General features: G+C 38.1%; 1 protein-coding gene across 11 annotated transcripts in view; it reads left to right on the top strand.

The window, feature by feature from the left end:
* Positions 1–23,889, top strand: part of gab1 (GRB2-associated binding protein 1) — a 235,421-nt gene that overhangs the window by 80,643 nt on the left and 130,889 nt on the right. The window contains exon 1 of one of the 11 annotated variants that reach the window (XM_072584148.1): positions 15,142–15,237. The exons of the other annotated variants lie outside the window; for them this stretch is intronic. The gene's annotated coding sequence lies outside the window, so the exon portion shown is untranslated. Of the gene's footprint in view, positions 1–15,141; positions 15,238–23,889 lie in introns of those variants that run through there. 11 annotated transcript variants of the gene reach the window in all.

Below are 23,889 nucleotides of genomic sequence, written 5' to 3' on the forward strand. Positions count from 1 at the left end.
AGACAAAACTCTCCAAATTGTTAGTACTTACACTGAACAAAGAAATTGGCAGAACTAACCAAAACTTTCAAAAAAGTTAACAGCTCACGTAAATCGTGAATTTAAACCTATGACAAACCAGTAAATGTAAACACAGTTGGCTGTGATCTGTCACAAAGCTCCAAGTACTCAGCATTATTTCCAGGTAATTGGAATAGAAGTTGCACGATATATGATTTATGACAGAGAATAAGTGCATATTTAATTGAGAAAAAATTTGTTTTCACTTAATGTAATTTGGATCTAATAACAGTAACAAATATGGCTACAATTGTTTTAAATGTAAATAGAAAAGCAATATACTGAGCATGCTGGAAAAGGCATTACTGAGAGGTCAGTAAAGGTATTATCTCTGGACTGATGATCCAGAGACCCAGGTAATGTTCTGGGAACTCTGGTTCGAATTCTACAATGCAAATGGTGGAATTTGAATTCAATAAAATCTGGATTTAAGAGTCTAATATGACCATGAAACCATTTGTTGGAAAAACCCCATCTGGTTCACTGTGTCTTAGGGAAGGAAACTTCATCCTTAGCTGGTCTGGTCTACATGTGATTCCAGATTCTGGATTAGTGGTGCTGGAAGAGCACAGCAGTTCAGGCAGCATCCAAGAAGCAGCGAAATCGACGTTTCGGGCAAAAGCCCTTCATCAGGAATAAAGGCAGAGAGCCTGAAGCATGGAGAGATGAGCTAGAGGAGGGTGGGGGTGGGAGAAAGTAGCATAGAGTACAATGGGTGAGTGGGGGAGGGGATGAAGGTGATAGGTCAAGGAGGAGAGGGTGGAGTGGATAGGTGGAAAAGAAGATAGGCAGGTAGGACAAGTCCGGACAAATCATGGGGACAGTGCTGAGCTAGAAGTTTGGAACTAGGGTGAGGTGGGGGAAGGAGAAATGAGGAAACTGTTGAAGTCCACATTGATGCCCTGGGATTGAAGTGTTCCGAGACGGAAGATGAGGCGTTCTTCCTCCAGGCGTCTGGTGGTGAGGGAGCTGGGCCTCCTTCACCACCCCTCCCTCACCACCAGACGCCTGGAGGAAGAACGCCTCTTCTTCCGCCTCGGAACACTTCAATCCCAGGGCATCAATGTGGACTTCAACAGTTTCTTCATTTCTCCTTCCCCCACCTCGCCCTAGTTCCAAACTTACAGCTCAGCACTGTCCCCATGATTTGTCTGGACTTGTCCTCCCTGCCTATCTCCTTTTCCACCTATCCACTCCACCCTCTCCTCCCTGACCTATCACCTTCATCCCGTCCCCCACTCACCTATTGTACTCTATGCTACTTTCTCCCCACCCTACCCTCCTCTGGCTTATCTCTCCATGCTTCAGGCTCTCTGCCTTTATTCCTGATGAAGGGCTTTTGCCCGAAACATCGATTTCGAAGCTCCTTGGATGCTGCCTGAACTGCTGTGCTCTTCCAGCACCACTAATCCAGAATCTGGTTTCCAGCATCTGCAGTCATTGGTTTTACCTACATGTGATTCCAACCCACAGCAATGTGTTTGACACTGAAACTGTTCTCAGGGCAACTAGGGATTGGCAGTAAATGCTGGCCTCGTGACACCCTCATCTTGCGAATGAATTTTAAAAGAAAGATCAGACAGTATTTGACAAAAGGCATTTGACAAAACATAAAATATTGGACCCACTTTTAAATCTGTCTATTTTTAATTTTAAATTCTTTCTATCTTTTCCTTCCCCACCTTTCTTTCTCCCCCTCTACCCCATGCTCACTCCCTTTCTCCCTCTGTGTGCCCCCTCTATCCTTGAGTCTGTCTGGTTCTCACTCCTGTTGCTGGTATCTCCTTCACTTGCCTTGTCCTCAAACTAGTGTTGGTCTTGCGCTCTCTTTTGTATCATTTTGAAACGTCTATCTCTTCAGATTTGATTTTGATGCTGCTGTATTGAAGATGGGGATTGGTGATCCCATGCCATTGTCCTACTGACTGTCAAATATAGGCATGAATGAACACAATAGAACACTATTTTTAATTTAGATAAAAACCTAACTTGCAGCACTAATGAAAGATGTCTTTGTATCCTGTGACCAGTTCAAATCAAACTTTGATTCTGTTAGGTTTTTTTTTATTTTCAAAGAGAGGGTTTTTTTTAGAAAACTTAAAAGAAGCTGAGTCTGTTATGGTGCTCCAATGTAAATTAAGTAATTATTTGATAAAAAAGAATTTTACAATGGTACACATAAGGCAATGTATTAAACTGTGTGGATAGTTCTTTTAGACCGAGCCCAGGTACAAAACGTTGCAAAACTTGATGACTCTGAGTGAAACTGGTCAAAAACAAAATGTGTTTCTTTAAATACAGCTTTGTAAAAATTACAATCATTATAAATGGAACTCTTAATATTGTATTATAAAAGTGCCTTAAAACAAAGGGAGTTCAAGAGATGTCTTGAAAATGGTGATTGCCAGTTATTGCCTTTCATGTAAAGTTAAACTGGATGTTTTTCATCTAAATTTGATTTTTTTAGAACATTCTTGGCATATAGAAATGTAACCCTTCCAAATGATGCTGTATCATTTTAGATTCTAGTCTAGTATTAATAAACTAATCCGCTTCTGTGAGCACTGATACTTTATTCTGTCAGGGGATTGACATAATGGACTGTTAGTAGGATTGCATTTTGAAACCACACAGATTACCTCATCACATTAGTGGACATAAAATGAAATACTTGGTGCATTGTTCCAGGATTCTTGCAAGTGCTGCAAGATGTAAGAGAATCCACAGCTTCATCTTTCTACAGGGGTATGTACTGATTGGTGGGAGGGCAGTATGTTGCATTTCTATGATAAATACATTTTCTATGATAAACAAAAATTGCAAGGAAAGCTGGGCAAGTGTAATTTTTAAATCATTACCTGATCCACTTTGAATACATAAATGGGGTGTTTTGTAACTAAATTAATTTTTTGTAAGATAATGTTCTGTTAATGCATTTGAGAATATAATATGGATTGTAAGTCCAAATGAATTTTCAGCACAGCTTTGCCTCTGCATTCAATTGATGTCAGTTTCTGGGAACTTCATTTTTGTCAAGAACTGTCACTGCAAAAGTCAAAATCTTGGCATGGACTGAAGTAAACCATATGGGTAAGAAGCAAGAAACGTTGTTCTGGGTTGCATTGAATAATAGAGGCTAGGTACATTGCATGGATATGAGACCTGGGAGGCCTGAACTCCTTCTATTGGAAGTGAATAAATTTTGAATGGATTAAAATTATGACTTTATAGTTACCTAAACCAAGCCCCAGGACCTGTAGTCTAGAGTAAAAGATCAGCTGCTTCTGATTTACTATTTTGTGATTCTTCTTCCAGTTTTTGGGGTTTTTTGTATATTTTTACGTATAGGTGAGAACAGGATTAGGCTTTGCTGTGAAATGTTGAACATAGTGATTTTAACAGATAGGTAGTTTTTTAATTAATAATCGGTTGAAGGATTATCAGTAACGAACAGGAAAGTGGAGTTGAGACATGAGATCACCCATTATTGTATCAAATGGTGGAGCAGGCTTGAGGGTTTGAACTGCCTATTCCAGCTCCTAGTTTTTATGTTCTCGTGTCAATATAGGCAAATAATGAAGCAAGTTTGCAATGAGCCCCTTTTACTCTTGTGTAATATCATGTGCTTGAAGGTTGGCTAAATGCCATGCACTCCATGAGCGTCACAATTGAATGTCAACTATTGTGCCATGAGGACAAACTTAGGAAAGGTTCTCCAAGATTCAAAGTGCAATTAAAATTAAACCTTCTATGGTTAGTGGTTCTCACAATATTCAGAAACAGACTTTTAACTGGGATTTGTCATGTTTCTGAAGTGATTAGATCTTCAAGTCCAATGTTGCATCAAGTATTTTTCCTCATCCTCCTCCTTTTGCCGGATTGTCTAGATTGTTGCATTTAGCAAATATTCCATAATTTGTTATATTTAACTTGTAAGACAAGAAATAGAACTCGACTCATTCCTGTAGTTGACCAGTTGTTCTAAAACTAAAGTTAGAAACATTTCTCTAACTTGGTAATTAAAGGGATCTAAAGTCGCAGGGGGAACAAGTGTTATTTTGGGGACTGTTTTGGAACATAATTTATAGTCATGTGACATTGGTCGCACTATAAATGGACATTGTGTTGGTTTGAATTCCTGACTTCAGTGAAACTATATTTTATCTTTTTACAGAATAGTCTTTTTTTCTGAAACAAACCTCTTGAATCAAATTGAAATATGTAAAATATGGACAAAATAGACGTTTGTGTATTTAAGTGTGTAACTTTGCAGGCTGATGTTAAGAACCTGTAAGTATTATTCCAAATGTGAGGCTACTACACAGATCAAGATCATTAATTAATCCATGACCTTTGAAATAATGATATCAGCAAAGTGCTTGTATATTTACATGTTGTAATTGATCTTCATTTCTGTCTTAGTCATTCCTTCCCTTTGTATCATCTATCTCAATCACTTGCTTTCACTTGTTCACAACTTTTCTCTCTTTCCTGCTTTTTTTCTTTTCTGTCTCCACCCCACATTTTCTTTATCTCTTTTGCAATGAAATGTCTTCTGGAACAGTATTTCTGTAAATTATTAATGTATTTCAAGACTTTCCGTCATCTTGCAATTTACTCCTAATGGAGTCTTTGTGTTTTCTGATGTCAAGTGTGTTATTTGGAGAGTTGATTGAGATTCAGACTCAGGTAAAGCAGTGAAAAGTGGTGAAGTCTGAAAAATATGAAATGGGAAATTGAAGATGCACTATGTTAAATGGTTCCATTGAATATTTTATTGCTTGAGATTTTCAATATACATAGACAGGAAAAAAGCACACCGTGTGGCGTTAAGGCTGGAATTGAAATCTGTATTGTAATGGAGTGTCTTACTTTGTTGAATATGTTTGTTTAGTTTCCAACCTTGGACTTGACCCAACCCAAATATGTATGCTTGACACTCAAAAATTGAAATTGTCTGTGCAATTCTAGATGATAAACTGCAAATGTTTGGTCAGACATTCAGTTTGTTTTGTATTGAAAGCAGGGTGGGGGAGTTAAGTGGTGCCTAGAAAATGGAAGAATTCCCTGTGGACTACCTCACTTGCTTTGTAATGCTTATTTTTATTGATTTGGATGGAACAACTAAGAGGTTGGGCTTTTTGCACTCATCTTTCAGTGATAGTGATATGTACACTCTCTCAGGGGACTTCATGAAGCTTCAGAATTGTTGCCTGCCCTGTGGATAAACAAGTTTCGATGGGCTGAGGTAGCATTTTTGAGCAATTTTTCTTTACTTAGCAAAAAAAACCTTTTGCCATCATGTTGTGCTGCACTTGGTTGAATATTTTACGAATACAGAAGTCTCGTGTGTTGCTGTGAGTTTTCTGTTATTGATTTTTCAAATGGCTGTTTAATTCAAAATGGGACATCATTCACAGAATTAACAGTTGTGAACTGTTTTGCGAATCTCTGGTAATTTGCAGTTTGAAATATCAAAGTGTGTTGAAAGAATATTTTCTACAGAAAGAATATTGTATGAAAAAAACCTTAGGGTTGTTGCTCATCATGTAACTCAGTTATGCAATGCAGTGTCTTGCTCTGAATATCCAGCAACAGTGGTAAAATTAAGCCCCAAAGGATATGACATAAACTATACATCATATTGTTTGAAGGCTTGCCTTGTATACTTTTCATATAATGTTTAGCATATAGTATTAGCATTTTATGTTATAATACTTGTTTGCTGTGATTATTATGTATGTTTATAGCCTTCAAGGCAAGCTTTGTTATCTGGCTATGCTAATTTTTTTTTTCAAAGCCTTTTGAGGTCTTACCCCACCAACCTCCCTAAGTCTGTAACCTCCTCCAGCCTTGCAACACCAAGGGATAGAAGTGCCTCTCTGATCCTGGCCTCTTTTAAACACACTGATTTCGTTACTCAGCTATTGATAGCATTAAAAGTGCTGTACAAATACAGGTGGTTGTCGTTGTTGTTGTAAATAGCCCATAGCCCAGTGCACTATTGGAGGCAAGGATTATTGCTTCATAATTGGGCTGTTCGCCCACTGACAGTATTGCAGCTAGGCAAAAAAGAACTTCTGATGCTTGCATTTCAAATTTGAAGGTATAAAGTTGCCATACTATATGCTGTACATTTCACAGTTAACATGACTGACAAATTGTGGAAGGTATTGTGACAATGTTTTCTCTCAATTTTTTTTCATCTCTCTCCGCCTCCTACTTTATCGTTATTTAGACATCATTTTTCGACAATATATTCCATTCCTGATTGGATAACGTAATTTTCTTTATGTAGTCCTGTCTGGTTTCATCTGCTTCTTATGTTTGCCACTTTTAGTTTTTTTTTCTCATGATATTCATGTGCCCATCTTGATATTCATTTCTTAAAAATAGATCTGAAACCAAAGTAAAACGTTTGCTCTCTGTACTGATGTTGTGTTCTCTCCACAGATGTGTTTCTGCTATTAACTGTTTTTGTTTCAGATTTTTATTATTACAGTATTTTGCTTTTTACTTGTTACATAGTCAATTCACAAACAGAATATTTACAAAAATGAAGGCAGGCACACATCAGATTTTTTCAGTCTACGTGCTGTATCATCAAATAGGCTAAATAATTTTTGAAGTATCATTTTGACAAGTTCTCCTTGGCTTACTATAGCAGTTTTTCATTGAAAGTGGTTTCAGCATAACATGTTGTTCTCCTTAATGTGGGACCTACTCTGCTGTTTGCACCTGTTGTCTCCTTGCATGGTTTTGTTATTATTTGCTTTAGAATGCTTCTGTGAAGTTCCTTAGGAATATTTCATTTCTTTAAAGGTGCTGTATAAATATAATTAGTATTATTAATGTATACAGTGTATATCGAAAAAGAATGATGGAGCAACAGTAATTGTCTTGTGTCTTATGTTCTGAAGTTCTCCCTATTTTATATTGGGCAAATTCAACTATTAGCATGATGAAGAGTTTTGTTGTCCTGACTAATGACTATCAGTGTTCAGAAAATATTAAAAATCACACAACACCAGATTATAGTCCAACAGGTTTACTTGGGGGCGCTAGCTTTCGAAGTGCTGCATTTTCTTCAGGTAGTTGTGACCATGTTTTCTCAATTTTTTTCATCTCCCTGTGCCACCCACCTGATAAAGAAGCAGTGCTTTGAAAGGTAGTGCCTCCAAATAAACCTGTTGGACTATAACCTGGTGTTATGTGATTTTTAACTTATGTCCACCCCAATCCAACACCAGTCCCTCCAAATCATGTTCAGAAAACAATGGAATAGGAATGAGGAATGCTAAGTAATGAAGCAGTAGCTTCCAGTCGTAACAGTTCTGTTATCAAATTGACTGACTTCGCACTAGAATTCACTGAATTATTTTATAACAAGTCTGCTCAGTCATTGTGCTTTCAAACCAGAGTGTATGATTTTGTGTTACTTGTCGACTAAACACAACAATAACATGGATTAGTTAATGTTCAATCTTGCAATGTCTTGTGCTTCCCTTATTCGGAAACATTTTGAGTGGCTAGATTATTGTTCTGATATGAATTATCTTACACCATCTCTCTTTTAGTCTTTGGGCAGCTCTGATTTGGAGTTTGAGTTTGAAGTACTTGCAAGGAAGACCCTTAATGTGGTATTGAGACAAATTGATCCTCAATGTTTAGAAAACTACTTTGAACTGCCACAATTTGTTTAGTTTTATGAAAAAACAAACATGCATTTGTGCATTGCCTCACTAGAGATTCTGTGCAGAACTACCCATCTGAGAATTGTTCTTCCAGCTCTGGTCTCTTGCACACTCATCACTCCTGCGCCCAACATTTAAGGTTGTGTCATGTTGTCAAGCCACCAATCTCTAGTTCCCACCCTAAACTCCCATTTTACCTTTCTTTCATCTCCTAGAACCTTTTGTCCATGGTTTAGTCATCTCTCTTCATATTTATTTATTTATTTATTTATTTATTGCCAATTTTTCTGATTTTTTTTTATTTTGAGGAGCACTTTGGATGTTTTGCATTGCTAAATATACGTGATCAAGTTGTTATATACATAACAGACCTTATTCAAATTTTAAATTATTTAGGACAATAGTTTTGTTCAACAAAAGCATCCAAAGACACGATATCAAAGAAATGTGGTCTGTTTTCTTGAAAGCAAAAATGATGTAAATGCTGCAAATCTATGTGCAAACATGTGTCACTATGTAATTGCTTTACAGAAAGCTCCCATTTCCCTTTTCCTTTATGTGCTATGGGAGTTAGCTTAAAATTTACATTCTTGCTGTGGAGATCATCGTTTGCTTAATTCAAAATCATTCAAACAACATTTTTTTATGCACCTCAACATGGTGACAAGATCTATTAGAATTCTCTAACAGCCAGCCTTGTTTAAAAATAATAGGCTGTAACTATACTCAGTTATATATTAGGCCTCCGATCCTATTAAAATGATAAAGCATTAACATGAAATTTTACTGTTGGGGTCTTAAACTTTTACAAAGCAAAAGAATTTAAACGGGACTGTCAGGACAATAAACATGTTACCTAATGTCTGTCTTTTGCTCAGTTAAATCAAGTTACACATATCAAAGATCGAAAACTTCAGAAAATGCTGGCAAAATTCTTCAGGTCTGACAACATTTGTGGAGAGAGGAACAGTTGACATTTCCAGGCCAAGATGGTGGTTCTTTGGAACTCAAAGTTTATTTCTGAAGTCCAACATCTGTAGTAATAACATCATAATTTTTCATCTAAAATTTCAGTATGCTTCACTTCACAATTATCTTTTTAAAAAACAAAACAATCATGAGTATACTGCAGTTTAAAATCAATATTAATTTGTGGCACATCATCCCAATCATGCTATCTGTATGTTGCATTTCATAGTAGCTTCCATCTGGCTGTTTTGAAGTGATTAAGTGAGATGATCCCTGAATGATTATTGAGCAATTGTTGGTTTTTGTTCAACATATTTATCTAAGGGTTGCACTAAAAAGACCATTCCATCAAAAAATCTTGTCTCCTGTCAGTTGAAAGTTGTACCATTTCCTCCTGTTATATGATGTCACATCCAGTAACTGTTCTTTAATTGCTTCACAGACCATTGAGATAGCTATCTCCTATCTCGCAAAGCTAGAAAATGCACCTTTTCTTATATATAGGTTAAAAAATAGATTTATAAACAAGGTTATTTACAAAGCAGCAAGATGCTACAAGAAACTGGAACAACAATGACTTCAGTAATATATAAGCCGCTTCAAATGAAAAATAAGGACTGGAATTCATGTAGTTATTTTCAGTTTCTTTGAATCTGTAGATATGGAATAAAATATGGACCTTTTTCCTTTTCCAACCTTTGTGAAGCAAAACAAAACTGGGAACCATAGAGATGCCACGCTGCCTTTATTTAGTGTTAACGAAGACTTATACAGTGCTCAAAGATTATTTTCAACAGCCAGTTAATTCTAGTTTTAACCATGACAAACGTTGTTCAAACAGTTCAAGTACAACTCGTTTCATGGTCATTTTGTGGCCTGTTTTTACTTCACAAACTTATCAAAAAGCTAAATTCTATTCAGTTTCTACATGCTTGTCACTGCTGCTTCAAAACAATACATATATTGGAATTCAAAAGCAAAACCAACTTAATGAATCAAACATTGTGGGTCTAAAGTATTATTCTGTGAAATAGCATAATTTGACACTTGTCAGTAATCGAAACATTCCTATAGCTAACCAATATGAATTGAAACTTGACAACTAGAATGATTCTTATGTAATGAAAGGCCAAGCAGTAACTAGCATCCAGAATCTCACTTCTGCGATCTGTACATTAAAAACAACTGTTTGGTGCAGGTAGATGCAAACTGGTTTTAAATTTGAACTCTCCAAAACACATTCTGGATTAGTGGTGCTGGAAGAGCACAGCAGGTCGGGCAGCATCCAAGAAGCTACTTGGATGCTGCCTGAACTGCTGTGCTCTTCCAGCACCACTAATCCAGAATCTGGTTTCCAGCATCTGCAGTCATTGTTTTTTCCTTTTCAAAAACACAGCCTATTTTAGCTTCACAACATCCAGTGTATTCATTATAAATCCAGTGTTGATACATCCAGCTTGGGTGAATGGAATTGTCCACAAAGTTGGTCACTAGCCATGTGTGGCTAATTGAAATTTGGATGTTGGTAATTGCATTTTGGATTTGTAAATTTAAGAAATAGTAGTAGATGCAGTTGATAAGTAGAGACTAGCTTTTATCCTCAACTAACACCACCAAAAACTGAACAAATTAAGAAACTAATTTGTTGCTCAAGGGGTTCTGGCTATGTGCTAACTGTATGTGACGTAGTTTGTGATACTCTGAAGACTGTGAGCAGTACATACGTGCAAGATCTTTTGTAGGACTGAGTACAGAACCACTTTTGGTTCCTTTCCTTAATAATAAAGCACATCGGTTTTGTAGAAACATAAATAATCAGGACCATTGTTTGGCAGTATTCCTGGGAAAATGCACAGAATCACAAAAAAAACCCACAAAACACTGGTTAAAAATCCCAAACAACTAAAATAGATTCTGCCTTTAGTTACTGAAAAGTCATTTGGTACAATTATAGTTGGACACATTACAAAATACAGTCTCTAAAATACCAGTAAAAATGATGGAATGCCATGCAATAAGATGATTCAGTTGTAATGACAGCAGTGCTGATTTGGCGTAGAGTTTAGTGATTCATTCCAATGTCGTTTGCTTTTCCATATACTTAACATTCATTTTGGGGAAAGAGTTCAAATAGTTTGTATTTTTCTGCAACTATAATATAAATTTAAACAGAACTGCAAATGTAAAAGAAAATACATCCTCTAATTGCTGAGAATATTTTGAAATGAGTAGCAACATTCCAAGAAGACCCAGTCTAATTGGAAGGATGAAAATGATCTTGCTCTCAAATGGCTTTTTGGATCCACTGTGAAGTAACTGTGAAGTTTGCTCCCGTTCTTTTAGATTAAAGTACTTGGAGCAGAGAAATTTAATGTCACTATGAGACCTGTTAAGATTGAGGCTGGTGATGTGCACATTTGCTTGAGTTCCATTACTCTGTGGGTCACAACATAAGTTTTTTTTTCCAGTCATTCAGATGAATTAAATACCTAATTGATATCTGGTTTTAAACCATCATTTGCTCGATAAATTTTGTTTATTATCAAGACAAATCTCATTTTCAGTAAAAATGTAATAATTGGTTAATACTCAAAATCAGCAATTTGAAATGTAAATACTTGTCTCCTTGGATATCCACAAACACACATGGACATGCATGTGTGAACACATTATTCTCTGTTCAGAAAAAGAGAAAATAACATTTCACTGCAGTAATTAGCTGACTGAAAAGCCACTTATCTTCAAGAGTAACTAGTCAAAACGGAGAATATTCTGTTGCCTGTTGGTCTGTCATATGTAGTCAAGACACGAACCACTGTTGGGAATATATATTTGTATCTGAGGACTATTTTGGGGGGTGGGGGTTAAAAACATGGAATATTTTGAACTGATTGGATTGTAAAGGGTTTGTAACCACGTGATTCTTGGAAATAAAGCCAACAGTTTCATGTTTTCTGTGGTTTACCTGCTGTTTACTGCAAATCATGTGATTTAGGAGAAACAGCCAAACAAAGCTTTCATAAAGATAATAAAGATAAATGTTTTATTGCCTTAGTTACTGGAGCTTAACTTTCAAAGGACTGGTGGCTTTATGTTAATAGTGGCCCAGCAACTCTTCCAGGTCTTCAGAATTTCGTTTTAAAAACCTGGTGTTAGGGTCAAAAAGACACCCCAGAAGCTGCAAGCATCTCGCCTGAAATTCTGCTTCTCTGTAGAAACTCCTGGCTGAGAAAATGATCTAGTTTGCAAATACCAGTATTTCTACCCACCTAGTAAAGCCTGAAGGGATGGACCATGTCCAGTCTTCAAAGATGCAAATCCAAGTTGATTGCAATCATAACTGGATGTGTACTTTTAATCAATGGCTGTTGGTGATTCATTGAATCAACAGTAAATCCAGTGGACATGAGAAGTCATCACATTTTATCCTTCGTTTCCAGACCCATTGGAGTTGTTTTCCATTGTATGCTAATTTTAAAAACACACCATCTCTGCAGAGTCTTTTTTTTGTGTTGTGAGAGTTTGTGTGGCACTAAGGAGATATTGTAGTATCGCTGTTAAACAGCATTTGCCACTTGTTTTAAGAATAAAATTTGTTCATCATAAATGAATTACTTTTAGTCCTGAAAAGAAGCCTGGTAGATGTTTCTTTTACTCTGGGTAGCAGGAGAGAAGAGAAGCAATTGGCTAATTTGTTAACTGAATCAACTGATTTACATTAATATAACGACGAGTGAAGTAGAGACACTATTATCTTCCCATGTCCCCCATCACAGTTGTAACGTCATACACCATTTGTCTCTGAAGTCTTGCAGACAAAGCCTGCTGAGGCTTATCGATATGACATGGAAGTGGTCTGTCAATTACACATTTGTTTTCAAAGGAATAACTAGGTATTACCCTGAACTCAACAAGAATGTTTTTCTTAGAAATGAGAGAGGACAGCTGGATAGCTTGTTGTTAGCAAGCTTTCATCTGACTTGGCTTGTTCTTGGTAGGCTTCCCTTCAATTGAACCAGATAACTAAGCTCCTCTGCAAGCCAGTTATGTTCAAAAGAGCCTCAACAGAGGTCTACAGGAAGTTATAACCAGTCACATGACTTACAGGGAGCCTTGATTAAAAGAAATCTCCAATGTCCACAATGTTTCCAAAATTTGAGTTCTTCAAGCAATATGAAGTATAAAGTGTCTTCATAAGCTGAAAGGATGCCAGTTGTGGGAATACAAACATTCACACCTCTTTAGTAAAGACTGAGCTCATGACTGATGCATGCTGAAAAATAAACAAAGCTTGCCTTAGCATTTACATAAGTGTAGATTTAGACTTGTTTTCATTGCAAATATGATGGGCCAAAGGGGCCCTTCTGTACTGCATGATTCTGTTATAATTGGCCTGGGAATGTATGCTGCTAGTTCCAGGTGAAAAACATGTTTGATTACAGCACACTGAAATTCCCCTTCCTCCCATGAATTTGTTTTTTTAAGTAATTTAAAGCTCTATAAATGCTACCATTTCTCCTTTTGTGATTAAATCCTGAAAGATATTATTTCTTACCACGGTTTTAATATTTCAAAATTGTCAAACTAATTAAAGTTGCTCAATAGTAATAAACTGAATTAAGAAATCATCAACACAAATTGCAGATGCCAGAAATCTGAAATTAAAAGAGAAAATATTGGAAATAGTCAACAGGTCACACAGTATCAGTGTAGACAGAAATCAAGTGAATGCTGCTAATCTGTGACTTTTTATGAGAAATATTCTGATAAAGTGTCAAAACCTGAAATTTTAACTTTCTTTCTTCCCAAATGCTGTGTGATCTCCAGAGGTTTTGCAACATTGAAGTATTCTTCGCTGATGCAGATTTCTGAATTGAGTGGTCAGCCAAAAATCTACCTTTTAAAATATATTTTGCTTCAACTGAACCTCTATTATCCCTAATCTACTCTTTACCTACAACATCTTGAGTTGGTGGGATAATGTAGTTAAAGCTGTGAATGTTTTCAGTCAAACAAATCTGATGGAATTGGCAGAAACAATTTCAAGCTTGTAGCTTTTCTTTACAGTATTCCATTTGTGATGTCTTCAAATTGACACGACTGAGTTAATATTTTTTCACAATATTGAATCATGAAGCCATTGAGGAACTTTCCTTTGAAGAACACTGAAGAGAAAAGCTGTTCAATTCAGACTTAATGGAATAAGGGCATTTGTTTCTTTTTCCCCAAGCATAACCAATGTAATCACTTCTATTAATGCTTATAAATAATATCATGAAGAGGGAATGGAAAGACAAACGCAAGTTCAAGATGAGATAATTGCATCATTGGTGCACTTCAGTGATTTTACAAAATTACATCCACACAACTGTCATGTTTGTTGCCAAGTGTAATGAATAATAAATAGTGTCTGGTTAGAACCAAATAACATTCCTGAGCTGCTTGCTATTTGTTTACATTTTTGTTTCCTTCTTTTGAGGGATCAATTGTTGTATTCTATATTGTAAATCGGTCTAACTCCCACACATTGGTTTCTCAACTCTGTTCTTGGCTCTGTCTCAAATAGGTAATATCATTAGATTTTGTATCTCATTTATACTGTTGCACTGCTTGTGAGGTAGTGCTATAATGTCTGTTAGTGAGCAAATTGAGTGCCACTAGTGGTGGGAAACGTTGCGTTGCAAGGTGTGCTAGTGGCAGAGATGCAAAATTGTGAAAGCAATGGAACTATCTACTCTATGTGCAATTGTTTCAGTTGCTGTTGTGCCCTACTATATAAATGAGTCCAAGTTGGAATATGAGGAACTAGATCACATTAAAGATACTGCAAGATAAAATTGATACTGAGGTGAACTAACAAAGTATCTAGTTTAAGTAAACAATGATTGACTAGATATAGAACCATTGAATTTTGTATCACAAGCATACTATTAGATCCTTTTGTCTGTTCCAATTCTTCTTTAGAGCAATCCAAGTGATTATAGCTGTAATGTTTTTATTGTCTTTCAATTAAGTGTATTTGTCTAATTCTCTGTGAAATGTGTTGCAGTCAATGCCAGTGACATACTATTTTATGCTTTTAAGAATCTCTTCACATTTCTGATTCTTTGCTTTTTTTTAAGCAAATGTTTTAAATTGATCACACTATCAGTTTGCAAATAAATTTGAGTTTGCTTTTCTGCCTGTGTAGGCTTTAGAGTGTGGGGTGAGGGGGCACCATTTTTATTGGGTATGTGGAAAGGCAGCAATGATTTGTAGTCTCATCCCAGATTTACAACTGATTTGAGAAGGGATGATGGATTTATTTTTTACATGGACATGCTTGATGTGGTGTTCTGCTGCTGATGACTGTTATTTTCAGTCCATTGTGTCTACTTCCTGTGTGTCAAAGGTCTTTGGAGGAGGGTGGTGTAAAGATGGGAAGCTGGCAGGAAAGTGACCAGACTGCATGTCGCAGGGCAGGCTCAACTGAAGGAACAGCTGGGGCATTGACTGAATTCACAGCCAACAAAGGGTAAAGTTTTGGTGAAAGTAATTTCACAAATTGCAGATGGTCTTTCAACTGAAGCATTCCCATTTAGCTGAGATTTTGTTTTTGGATTTGAAACATCCCCTTAAGTCAAGCTGAAGGAGGAGATGCATGAAAGTGAGAGTCCAAGGCTTGGGCTATTATTCTATAGCTGCTGGGATGTCAACATACTGTAGTTTTCTCCTCAGAAGATGGAAGTCCTTTAACTAGTTTGTGGGATAGTGCAGTGCTATGTTCTTCAAAAAGGATTGTACAAAGTTAGAAACTTGTTAGAATGGTGATGTTTTCTGTGATGCTTTTCCAGTGAATCCAGTGTATATTTTTGAAATTCTGAATGTTCACAAATAATTGAGATTCTGATCCTAATTAACATTCATTGCTGGTCATGTTAACACATGTAAAACAAGTTTAGTCTGTTTTGATAAAGCAATCTTGACAGTTCAGCATGTAAAGTTAGCAACAGAATCTTTTGAGTAGCAAGTCTAACTTCGCACTAACAAAAATAATTGAACAAATCTTTTAGTGCAAACTTTGCTTGCAAGTTTTCTAAATGTTGGTTTTAAGCAATATTTTTTAAAAGGGCTTTTACCTTCCACACCAGATAATCTTATCTGCACATGTGTTTATTTTTAACTTCGACATCCTATTATGCATAGATAATATCTGGTCCATTCTATAAATTAATTATAGTAATGTCAGGTTCTTATTCTTGCAGCTTTGCATTGATTAGCATTTCACTTTGCTACAATGGTAATATCTATGAATATAGCAGAAGTCTGTTGTGAAGTTTATGCTTTAGAATTCTAATCAATTAGAGCTGTTTGATCTACTTTTTTGTTCTTGAGTCACAGTTTCTTATGAAACTTCAGCAAATGAATGCAATTTGGTTGAAGTTTTGGGCTATTTTTATAATCCCCTCAAGTTGGCCATTGAGACTAACAAATGTAAAAGTCCTTTTGAAAACAGGAAACTCAGCCACTGTGTGTGTGAGAGAGAGGAACAGATGATCAGGATGATAGCCAGCTGAGTGGAAACTTCCAGTGAGCCTGTTTTTTCCTTGTTTTGCTCAGTGCACAACTGAGCTTCCTGGAAAACTCAAAAAAAAATTGATTCCATAGTTTTGGATTTTTTGTTTTACATATGCGATAAATAGTTTCCCATTTTGTTGTGAACTGCCACCACTATAGTGCAAATAATGCACCTTTTTGTGATTTGATTGTGCAATTTACCTTCTTTCCTAAATCTGATCAGTCATGGCTTTTCAATTTGTCATGAAATACTAGTAAAGGAATATTTCAAACATGGGTTTATGATAAAAGATATTTCTGTAATGTGGATACCATTTTAAATATTGTTATATTGGTGATTAACGTGCTACCTCAAATGTAAATGGAGAAGAGAATGCTGCAGTATGATCCAATGTGTATTAATAGATGATGTTTGGCTTAACCTTGTTTCATTGTGATAAGGAGCTAATATGTTCCCCTTGTGAGAGTGTATGGTGGAGCTGATCGATTATAATAATGTTGTCATGTCCAGAATCTTTTAGTTAGCTTTAAAACTCCAATAAATTGCCAGAGATTTGGGCCCTCACTTCTATAGCAAAATAATCCTGAGGTTAATGTATCCCACTGTTACTTAGGAGTAAATTGTATCTACTTGAAGTTGTGACACTTGTTTAAACTCAAATATTCAAAGACTGTATCACATTAACTTTGTGAAAATGGTACTTGCTGTATAGCTTAGCATGGAAATGCATTGAATTTGTGAGGTCATTGTTTTTGGATCTGAATTATATTTCTAATTAACCTGGTCTCTCAGGTTATGACCTCTGGAGTAGGTGTGACTTGAATCTGACCCAGAGGTAAGGACACTAACGTTGCACTGAGATATAAATTGAACTTGCCTAAACATTTAGATCTTGTCTGTTCAAGTATTAATTAGTGACATGTTATATCAATAAACATTATTTTAAAAATAAACTTCACCCTCCCTGGCACTGACCGTAGGTATTCTGTCATTCCTTCTCATTAATTATTGGAGCTTTTAAAAACTTCCCTCTCCCTGATCTCCATTGTTTTTTTCCTCTTTCTTTTCTCGTTCTAATTTGACATTGAAATTTTCCATTTTTAAAATTCATACTCCTCAGACCATCCAATTATTAAATGTCATTTAACAGGGCAAACAGTGTTGTCTTTCTTTAATTATTGAAATCTCATATTACCTGTATCCCTCAATGTGCCATTGTTAGTTGACAATTTTAATAGTTTGTTTGTGAAAGAAAACTTAAGTGCAAAGATACATCTGTATAATTACCGATACTATTAGGTGCCCTGATGATTAGGTTAGATTAGATTCCCTACAGTGTGGAAACAGGCCCTTCGGCGCAACCAGTCCATACCAACCCTCCGAAGAGTAACCCACCCAGACCCATTCCCCCGAACTAATGCACCTAACTGTACGGACAATTTTAGCATGACCAATTCACCTGACCTGCACATCTTTGGACTGTGGGAGGAAACCGGACCATGCGGAGGAAACTCACGCAGACATGAGGAGAACGTGTAAACTTCGCACAGGCAGTCGCCTAAGGCTGGAATCGAACCCGGGCCCCTGGTGCTGTGAGGAAGCAGTGCTAACCACTGAGCCACCATACCAAAACCTGTCAGAAGATCCTTTTGATTTCTGGTCAAATTTTGGAACTGAAGTTGCCCTGCCTTTTCGTATTTTGATCTATTGATGTGTGTCCTATCTACCTGCTTGGGTGAACAAAAAATATCTTCTGGCATGATTTGAATATCACTGGGATGGGATGTTTTTTAGCCAATAATTATCCCTTTAGATAATGTCACCTAATCAGAATAACTTTTTTTTCCCCCTCTCCTTACTGTTTGCAAAAGCCTGTATACAAATTTGGCTGCCACATGTTACTTTGTAAGTGATAATAACTCCAACGTAATTACTTGGTTGTGAAGTGTTCTAGAATTTTTTTCATTATGTAAAAGGCATCTGACAAATGCAAGCACTCCCTGTTTACATAGTGGGCACAGTCGGAGTTAATTACTTTGGAGGTAAAAGTGGTTAATTACAATCTAATTGCAGCCCTCTTGAATTAGATTGTAAAAATGTTTTTTTTCCTCTGTTTTATTTCCTGTTCATATTGTTCTGTAGGGCTAAAACCTCGCAGAGCTAATTACTTCCACATCCTGTTCTAGTTTGGGCCTGGCTCCCAGGTGAACTTTGGTCTTTGTTTACTTCCCCACTTGAAGATAGCAATCTAATGCCTTCTGAGGAGGACAGCTCAGTTATAGAGTCACAGAGATGTACAGCATGGAAACAGACCCTTCAGCCCAACTCTTCTATGCCGACAAGATATCCCAACCTAATCTAGTCCCATTTGCCAACATTTGGTCCATATCCCTCTAAACCCTTCCTATTCATATACCCATCCAGATGCTTTCTAAGTGCTGTAATTGTACCAGCCCCCACCACTTTTTCTGGCAGCTCATTCCACACCCCCTCAAGCACCACCCTCTGCATGAAAAAGTTGCCCCTTCGATCCCTTTTAAATCTTTCTCCTCTCACCTTAAACCTATCCCCTCTACTTCTGGACTACCCTCCCCACGGAAAAGACTTTGTCTATTTACGCTATCTATGCCCCACATGATTTGATAAAACTTTTAAAGATCACCCCTCCGCTTCTGAAATTCCAGGGAAAAACAGCCCCAGCTTATTCAGCCTCTCCCTATAGGTCAAACCCTTCAACCCAGGAAACATTCTTTATAGATCTTTTCAGAAATCTTTCAAGTTTTTCAACATCCTTCCTATAGCAGGGAGACCAGAATTGCATGCAGTATTCCAATAGCAGCCTAACTAGTGTCTTGTACAGACATAACATGACGTCTCAACTCCTATATGTATAATGTATAATGCCTGCCCTGGTTTGCCTTTCCAAAATACAGCACCTGACACTTTATCTAAATTAAGCACTATCTGCCACTCCTCAACCCATTGGCTCATCTATAGAACATAGAACATTACAGCGCAGTACAGGCCCTTCGGCCCTCGATGGTATGACAGGGCGCAACAATCTGAAGCCCATCTAACCTACACTATTCCATGTACGTCCATATGCTTGACCAATGACAACTTAAATGTACTTAAAGTTGGTGAATCTAATACCGTTGCAGGCAAAGCATTCTGTACCCTGACTACTCGAGAAACTACCTCTGACATCTGTCCTATATCTATCACCCCTCAATTTAAAGCTATGCCCCCTCGTGCTCGCCGTCACTATACTTGGAAAAAGGCTCTCCCTGTTCACTCTATCTAACCCTCTGATTATCTTATATGTCTCTATTAAGTCACCTCTCAACCTTCTTCTCTCGAATGAAAACAGCCTCAAGTCCCTCAGCCTTTCCTCCATACTAGGCAACATCCTAGTAAATCTCCTCTGCACCCTTTCCAAAGCTTCCACATCCTCCTTGTAATACCGTGACCAGAACTGTACACAATACTCCATGTGCGGCTGCACCAGAGTTTTGTACAGCTGCAGCATAACCTCATGGTTCCGGAACTCGATCCCTCTATTAATAAAAGCTAAAACACTGTATGCCTTCTTAACAACCCTGTCAACCAGAGTGGCAACTTTGAAGGATCTGTGTACATGGACACCGAGATCTCTCTGCTCATCTACACTACCAAGAATCTTACCATTAGCCCAGTACTTTGCATTCCGGTTACTCCAACCAAAGTGAATCACCTCACACTTGTCCGCATTAAACTCCATTTGCCACCTCTCAGCCCAGCTCTACAGCTTATCTATGTCTCTCTGTAACCTGCAACATCCTTCGTCACTATCCACAACTCCACTGACCTTCGTGTCATCTGCAAATTTACTGAACCACCCATCTACGCCCTCATCCAGGTCATTTATTAAAAATGGCGAACAGCAGTGGACCCAATATCGACCCTTGCAGTACACCACTAGTAACTGGACTCCAGGATGAACATTTCCCATCAACCACCACCCTCTGTCTTCTTTCTTTCAGCAAGCCAATTTCACAACTAATCTTGGAGGAACTGTTGGGCGAAGTTCACAGCACAGAATCAGATAAGTTAATTGTTGTTTTAAGTCTGTCCAATCGAAAGGCTGCAGTAGTGGGTACAGTGGATTCTTTCTTGATTATATGTTTTTGGAGATAAGTCTCTTGATTAAACTTAAAATATAAGCCATAGCTATTAATTTAACCTGGGGCAGTGTTTGTAGAGGAATAAGACAGTGTTATTTTCTGGGTCTGTAGATTGTGATGGAGCAAAGATGGCCTTTGCAGTGATATGTACTTCTTGTCAGATGTGGGAGTTTAAAGAAAGTTTAAGGGTTACTGCAGATTATATCTGCCATAAATGCTGTTGGATTCAAATATTATCAGATCGAGTGGATCGGTTGGAGAGACAAATAGAGGCAATGAGGAATTTGCAACAGCAACAGTATGTGAGGGATGGCAGTTATAGGAAGGGGGGAAAGTCTCAGATACAGTCACATAGATGGGTTAACTACAGGAAGGGTAAGAGAGGTAGGCAGCTAGAGCAGGAGTCTTTTGTGAATATACCCATTTCAAACAGGTATGCTGTTTTGGAAAATGTAGGGGGTGATGGATTCTCAGGGGAACGTAGCACGAACAGCCAAGTTTCTGGTATTGAGACCGGCTCTAATGCAACGAGGGGTACGTCAGTTTCCAAGAGGTCAATTGTGTTAGGGGATTCTGTAGTCCGAGGTACAGACAGACGTTTCTGTGGCCAGCAGAGTAAAAGCAGAATGGTGTGTTGTTTCCCTGGTGCCAGGATCAAGGATGTCTCAGAGAGGGTGCAGAATGTTCTCACGGGGGAGAGGGTCCAGCAGAAGGTCATTGTCCACTTTGGAACCAACAATATTGGAAGGGAAGAGGTTGAGATTCTGAAGGGAGATTAAAGAGAGTTAGGCAGAAATTTAAAAAGGAGGTCCTCAAGGGTAGTAATATCTGGATTACTCCCAGTGCTACGAGCTAGTGAGGGCAGGAATAGGAGGATAGAGCAGATGAATGCATGGCTGAGGAGCTGGTGTCTGGGAGAAGGATTCACATTTTTGGATCATTGGAATCTCTTTTGGGGTAGAAGTGACCTGTACAAGAAGGATGGATTGCACCTAAATTGGAAGGGGATTAATATACTGGCAGGAAAATTTGCTAGAACTGCTTGGGAGGATTTCAAGTAGTAAGGTGGGGGGGTGGGACCCAGGGAGATAGTGAGGAAAGAGATTGATCTGAGACGGGTACAGCTGAGAACAGAAGTGAGTCAAACAGTCAGGGCAGGCAGGGACAAGGTAGGACTAATAAATTAAACTGCATTTATTTCAATGCAAGGGGCCTAACAGGGAAGGCAGATGAACTCAGGGCATGGTTAGGAACATGGGACTGGGATATCATAGCATTTATGGAAACATGGCTCAGGGATGGGCAGGACTAGCAGCTGAATGTTCCAGGATACAAATGCTACAGGAAAGATAGAACGGGAGGCAAAAGAGGAGGGGGAGTGGCATTTTTGATAAGGGATAGCATTACAGCTGTGCTAAGGGAGGATATTCCCGGAAATACATCCAGGGAAGTTATTTGGGTGGAACTGAGAAATAAGAAAGGGATGATCACCTTATTGGGATTGTATTATAGACCCCCTAATAATCAGAGGGAAATTGAGAAACAAACTTGTAAGGAGATCTCAGCTATCTGTAAGAAGAATAGGGGGTAGTTATGATAGGGAATTTTAACTTTCCAAACATCGACTGGGACTGCCATAGTGTGAAAGGTTTAGATGGAGAGGAATTTCTTAAGTGTGTACAAGACAAATTTTCTAATTCAGTATGTGGATGTACCTACTAGAGAAGGTGCAAAACTTGACCTACTCTTGGGAAATAAGGCAGGGCAGGTGACTGAAGTGTCAGTGGGGGAGCACTTTGGGGCCAGTGACCATAATTCTGAGATTTAAAATAGTGATGGAAAAGGATAGACCAGATCTAACAGTTGAAGTTCTAAATTGGAGAAAGGCCAATTTTGACGGTATTAGGCAAGAACTTTCAAAACCTGATTGGAGGCAGATGTTCACAGGTAAAGGGACAGCTGGAAAATGGAAAGCCTTCAGAAATGAGATAACAAGAATCCAGAGAAAGTATATTCCTGTCAGGGTGAAAGGGAAGGCTGGTAACTATAAGGAATGCTGGATGACTAAAGAAATTGAGGGCTTGGTTAAGAAAAAGAAGGAAGCATATGTCAGATACAGACAGGATAGATCGAGTGAATCCTGAGAAGAGTATAAAGGAAGCAGGAGTATACTTAAGAGGAAATCAGGAGGGCAAAACGGGGGCATGAGATAGCTTTGGCAAATAGAATTAAGGAGGATCCAAAGGGTTTTTACAAATATATTAAGGATAAAAGGGTAACTAGGGAGAGAATAGGGCCCCTCAAAGATCAGCAAGGCGGCCTTTGTATGGAGTCACAGAAAATGGGGGAGATACGAAATGAATATTTTGCATCAGTATTTACTGTGGAAAAGGATATGGAAGATATAGACTGTAGGGAAATAGATGGTGACATCTTGCAAAATGTCCAGATTACAGAGGAGGAAGTGCAGGATGTCTTGAAATGGTTAAAGGTAGATAAATCCCCAGGATCTGATAAGGTATACCTGAGAACTCTGTGGGAAGCTAGAGAAGTGATTGCTGGGCCTCTTGCTGAGATATTTGTATCATCAATGGTCACAGGTGAGGTGCCAGAAGACTGGAGGTTGGCAAACATGGTGCCACTGTTTAAGAAGGGCGGTAAAGACAAGCAAGGGAACTATAGACCAGTGAGCCTGACCTCGGTGGTGGGCAAGTTGTTGGAGGGAATCCTGAGGGACAGGATGTACATGTATTTGGAAAGGCAAGGACTGATTCAGGATAGTCAATATGGCTTTGTGTGTGGGAAATCATGTCTCACAAATTTGATTGAGTTTTTTGAGGAAGTAACAAGAGGATTGATGTGGGCAGATGACTTTTTGTCATTTACATAAATGATTTGGATGCGAGCATAAGAGGTACAGTTAGTAAATTTGCAGATGACACCAAAATTGGAGGTGTAGTGGACAGCAAAGAGGGTTACCTCAGATTACAACAGGATCTAGACCAGATGGGCCAATGGGCTGAGAAGTGGCAGATGGCATTTAATTCAGATAATTGTGAGGTGCTGCATTTTGGGAAAGCAAATCTTAGCAGGACTTATACACCTTAATGGTAAGGTTCTAGGGCATGTTGCTGAACAAAGAGACCTTGGAGTGCAGGTTCATAGCTCCTTGAAAGTGGAGTCGCAGGTAGATAGGATAGTGAAGGAGGTGTTTGGTATGCTTTCCTTTATTGGTCAGAGTATTGAGTACTGGAGTTGGGAGGTCATGTTGCAGCTGTTCAGGACATTGGTCAGGCCACTGTTGGAATATTGCGTGCAGTTCTGGTGTCCTCCCTATCGGAAAGATTTTGTGAAACTTGAAAGGGTTCAGAAAAGATTTACAAGGATGTTGCCAGGGTTGGAGGATCTGAGCTACAGGGAGAGGCTGAACAGGTTGGGGCTGTTT

This window comes from Chiloscyllium punctatum, chromosome 14, assembly GCF_047496795.1.
Source record: "Chiloscyllium punctatum isolate Juve2018m chromosome 14, sChiPun1.3, whole genome shotgun sequence".
Lineage (NCBI taxonomy): Eukaryota > Metazoa > Chordata > Chondrichthyes > Orectolobiformes > Hemiscylliidae > Chiloscyllium > Chiloscyllium punctatum.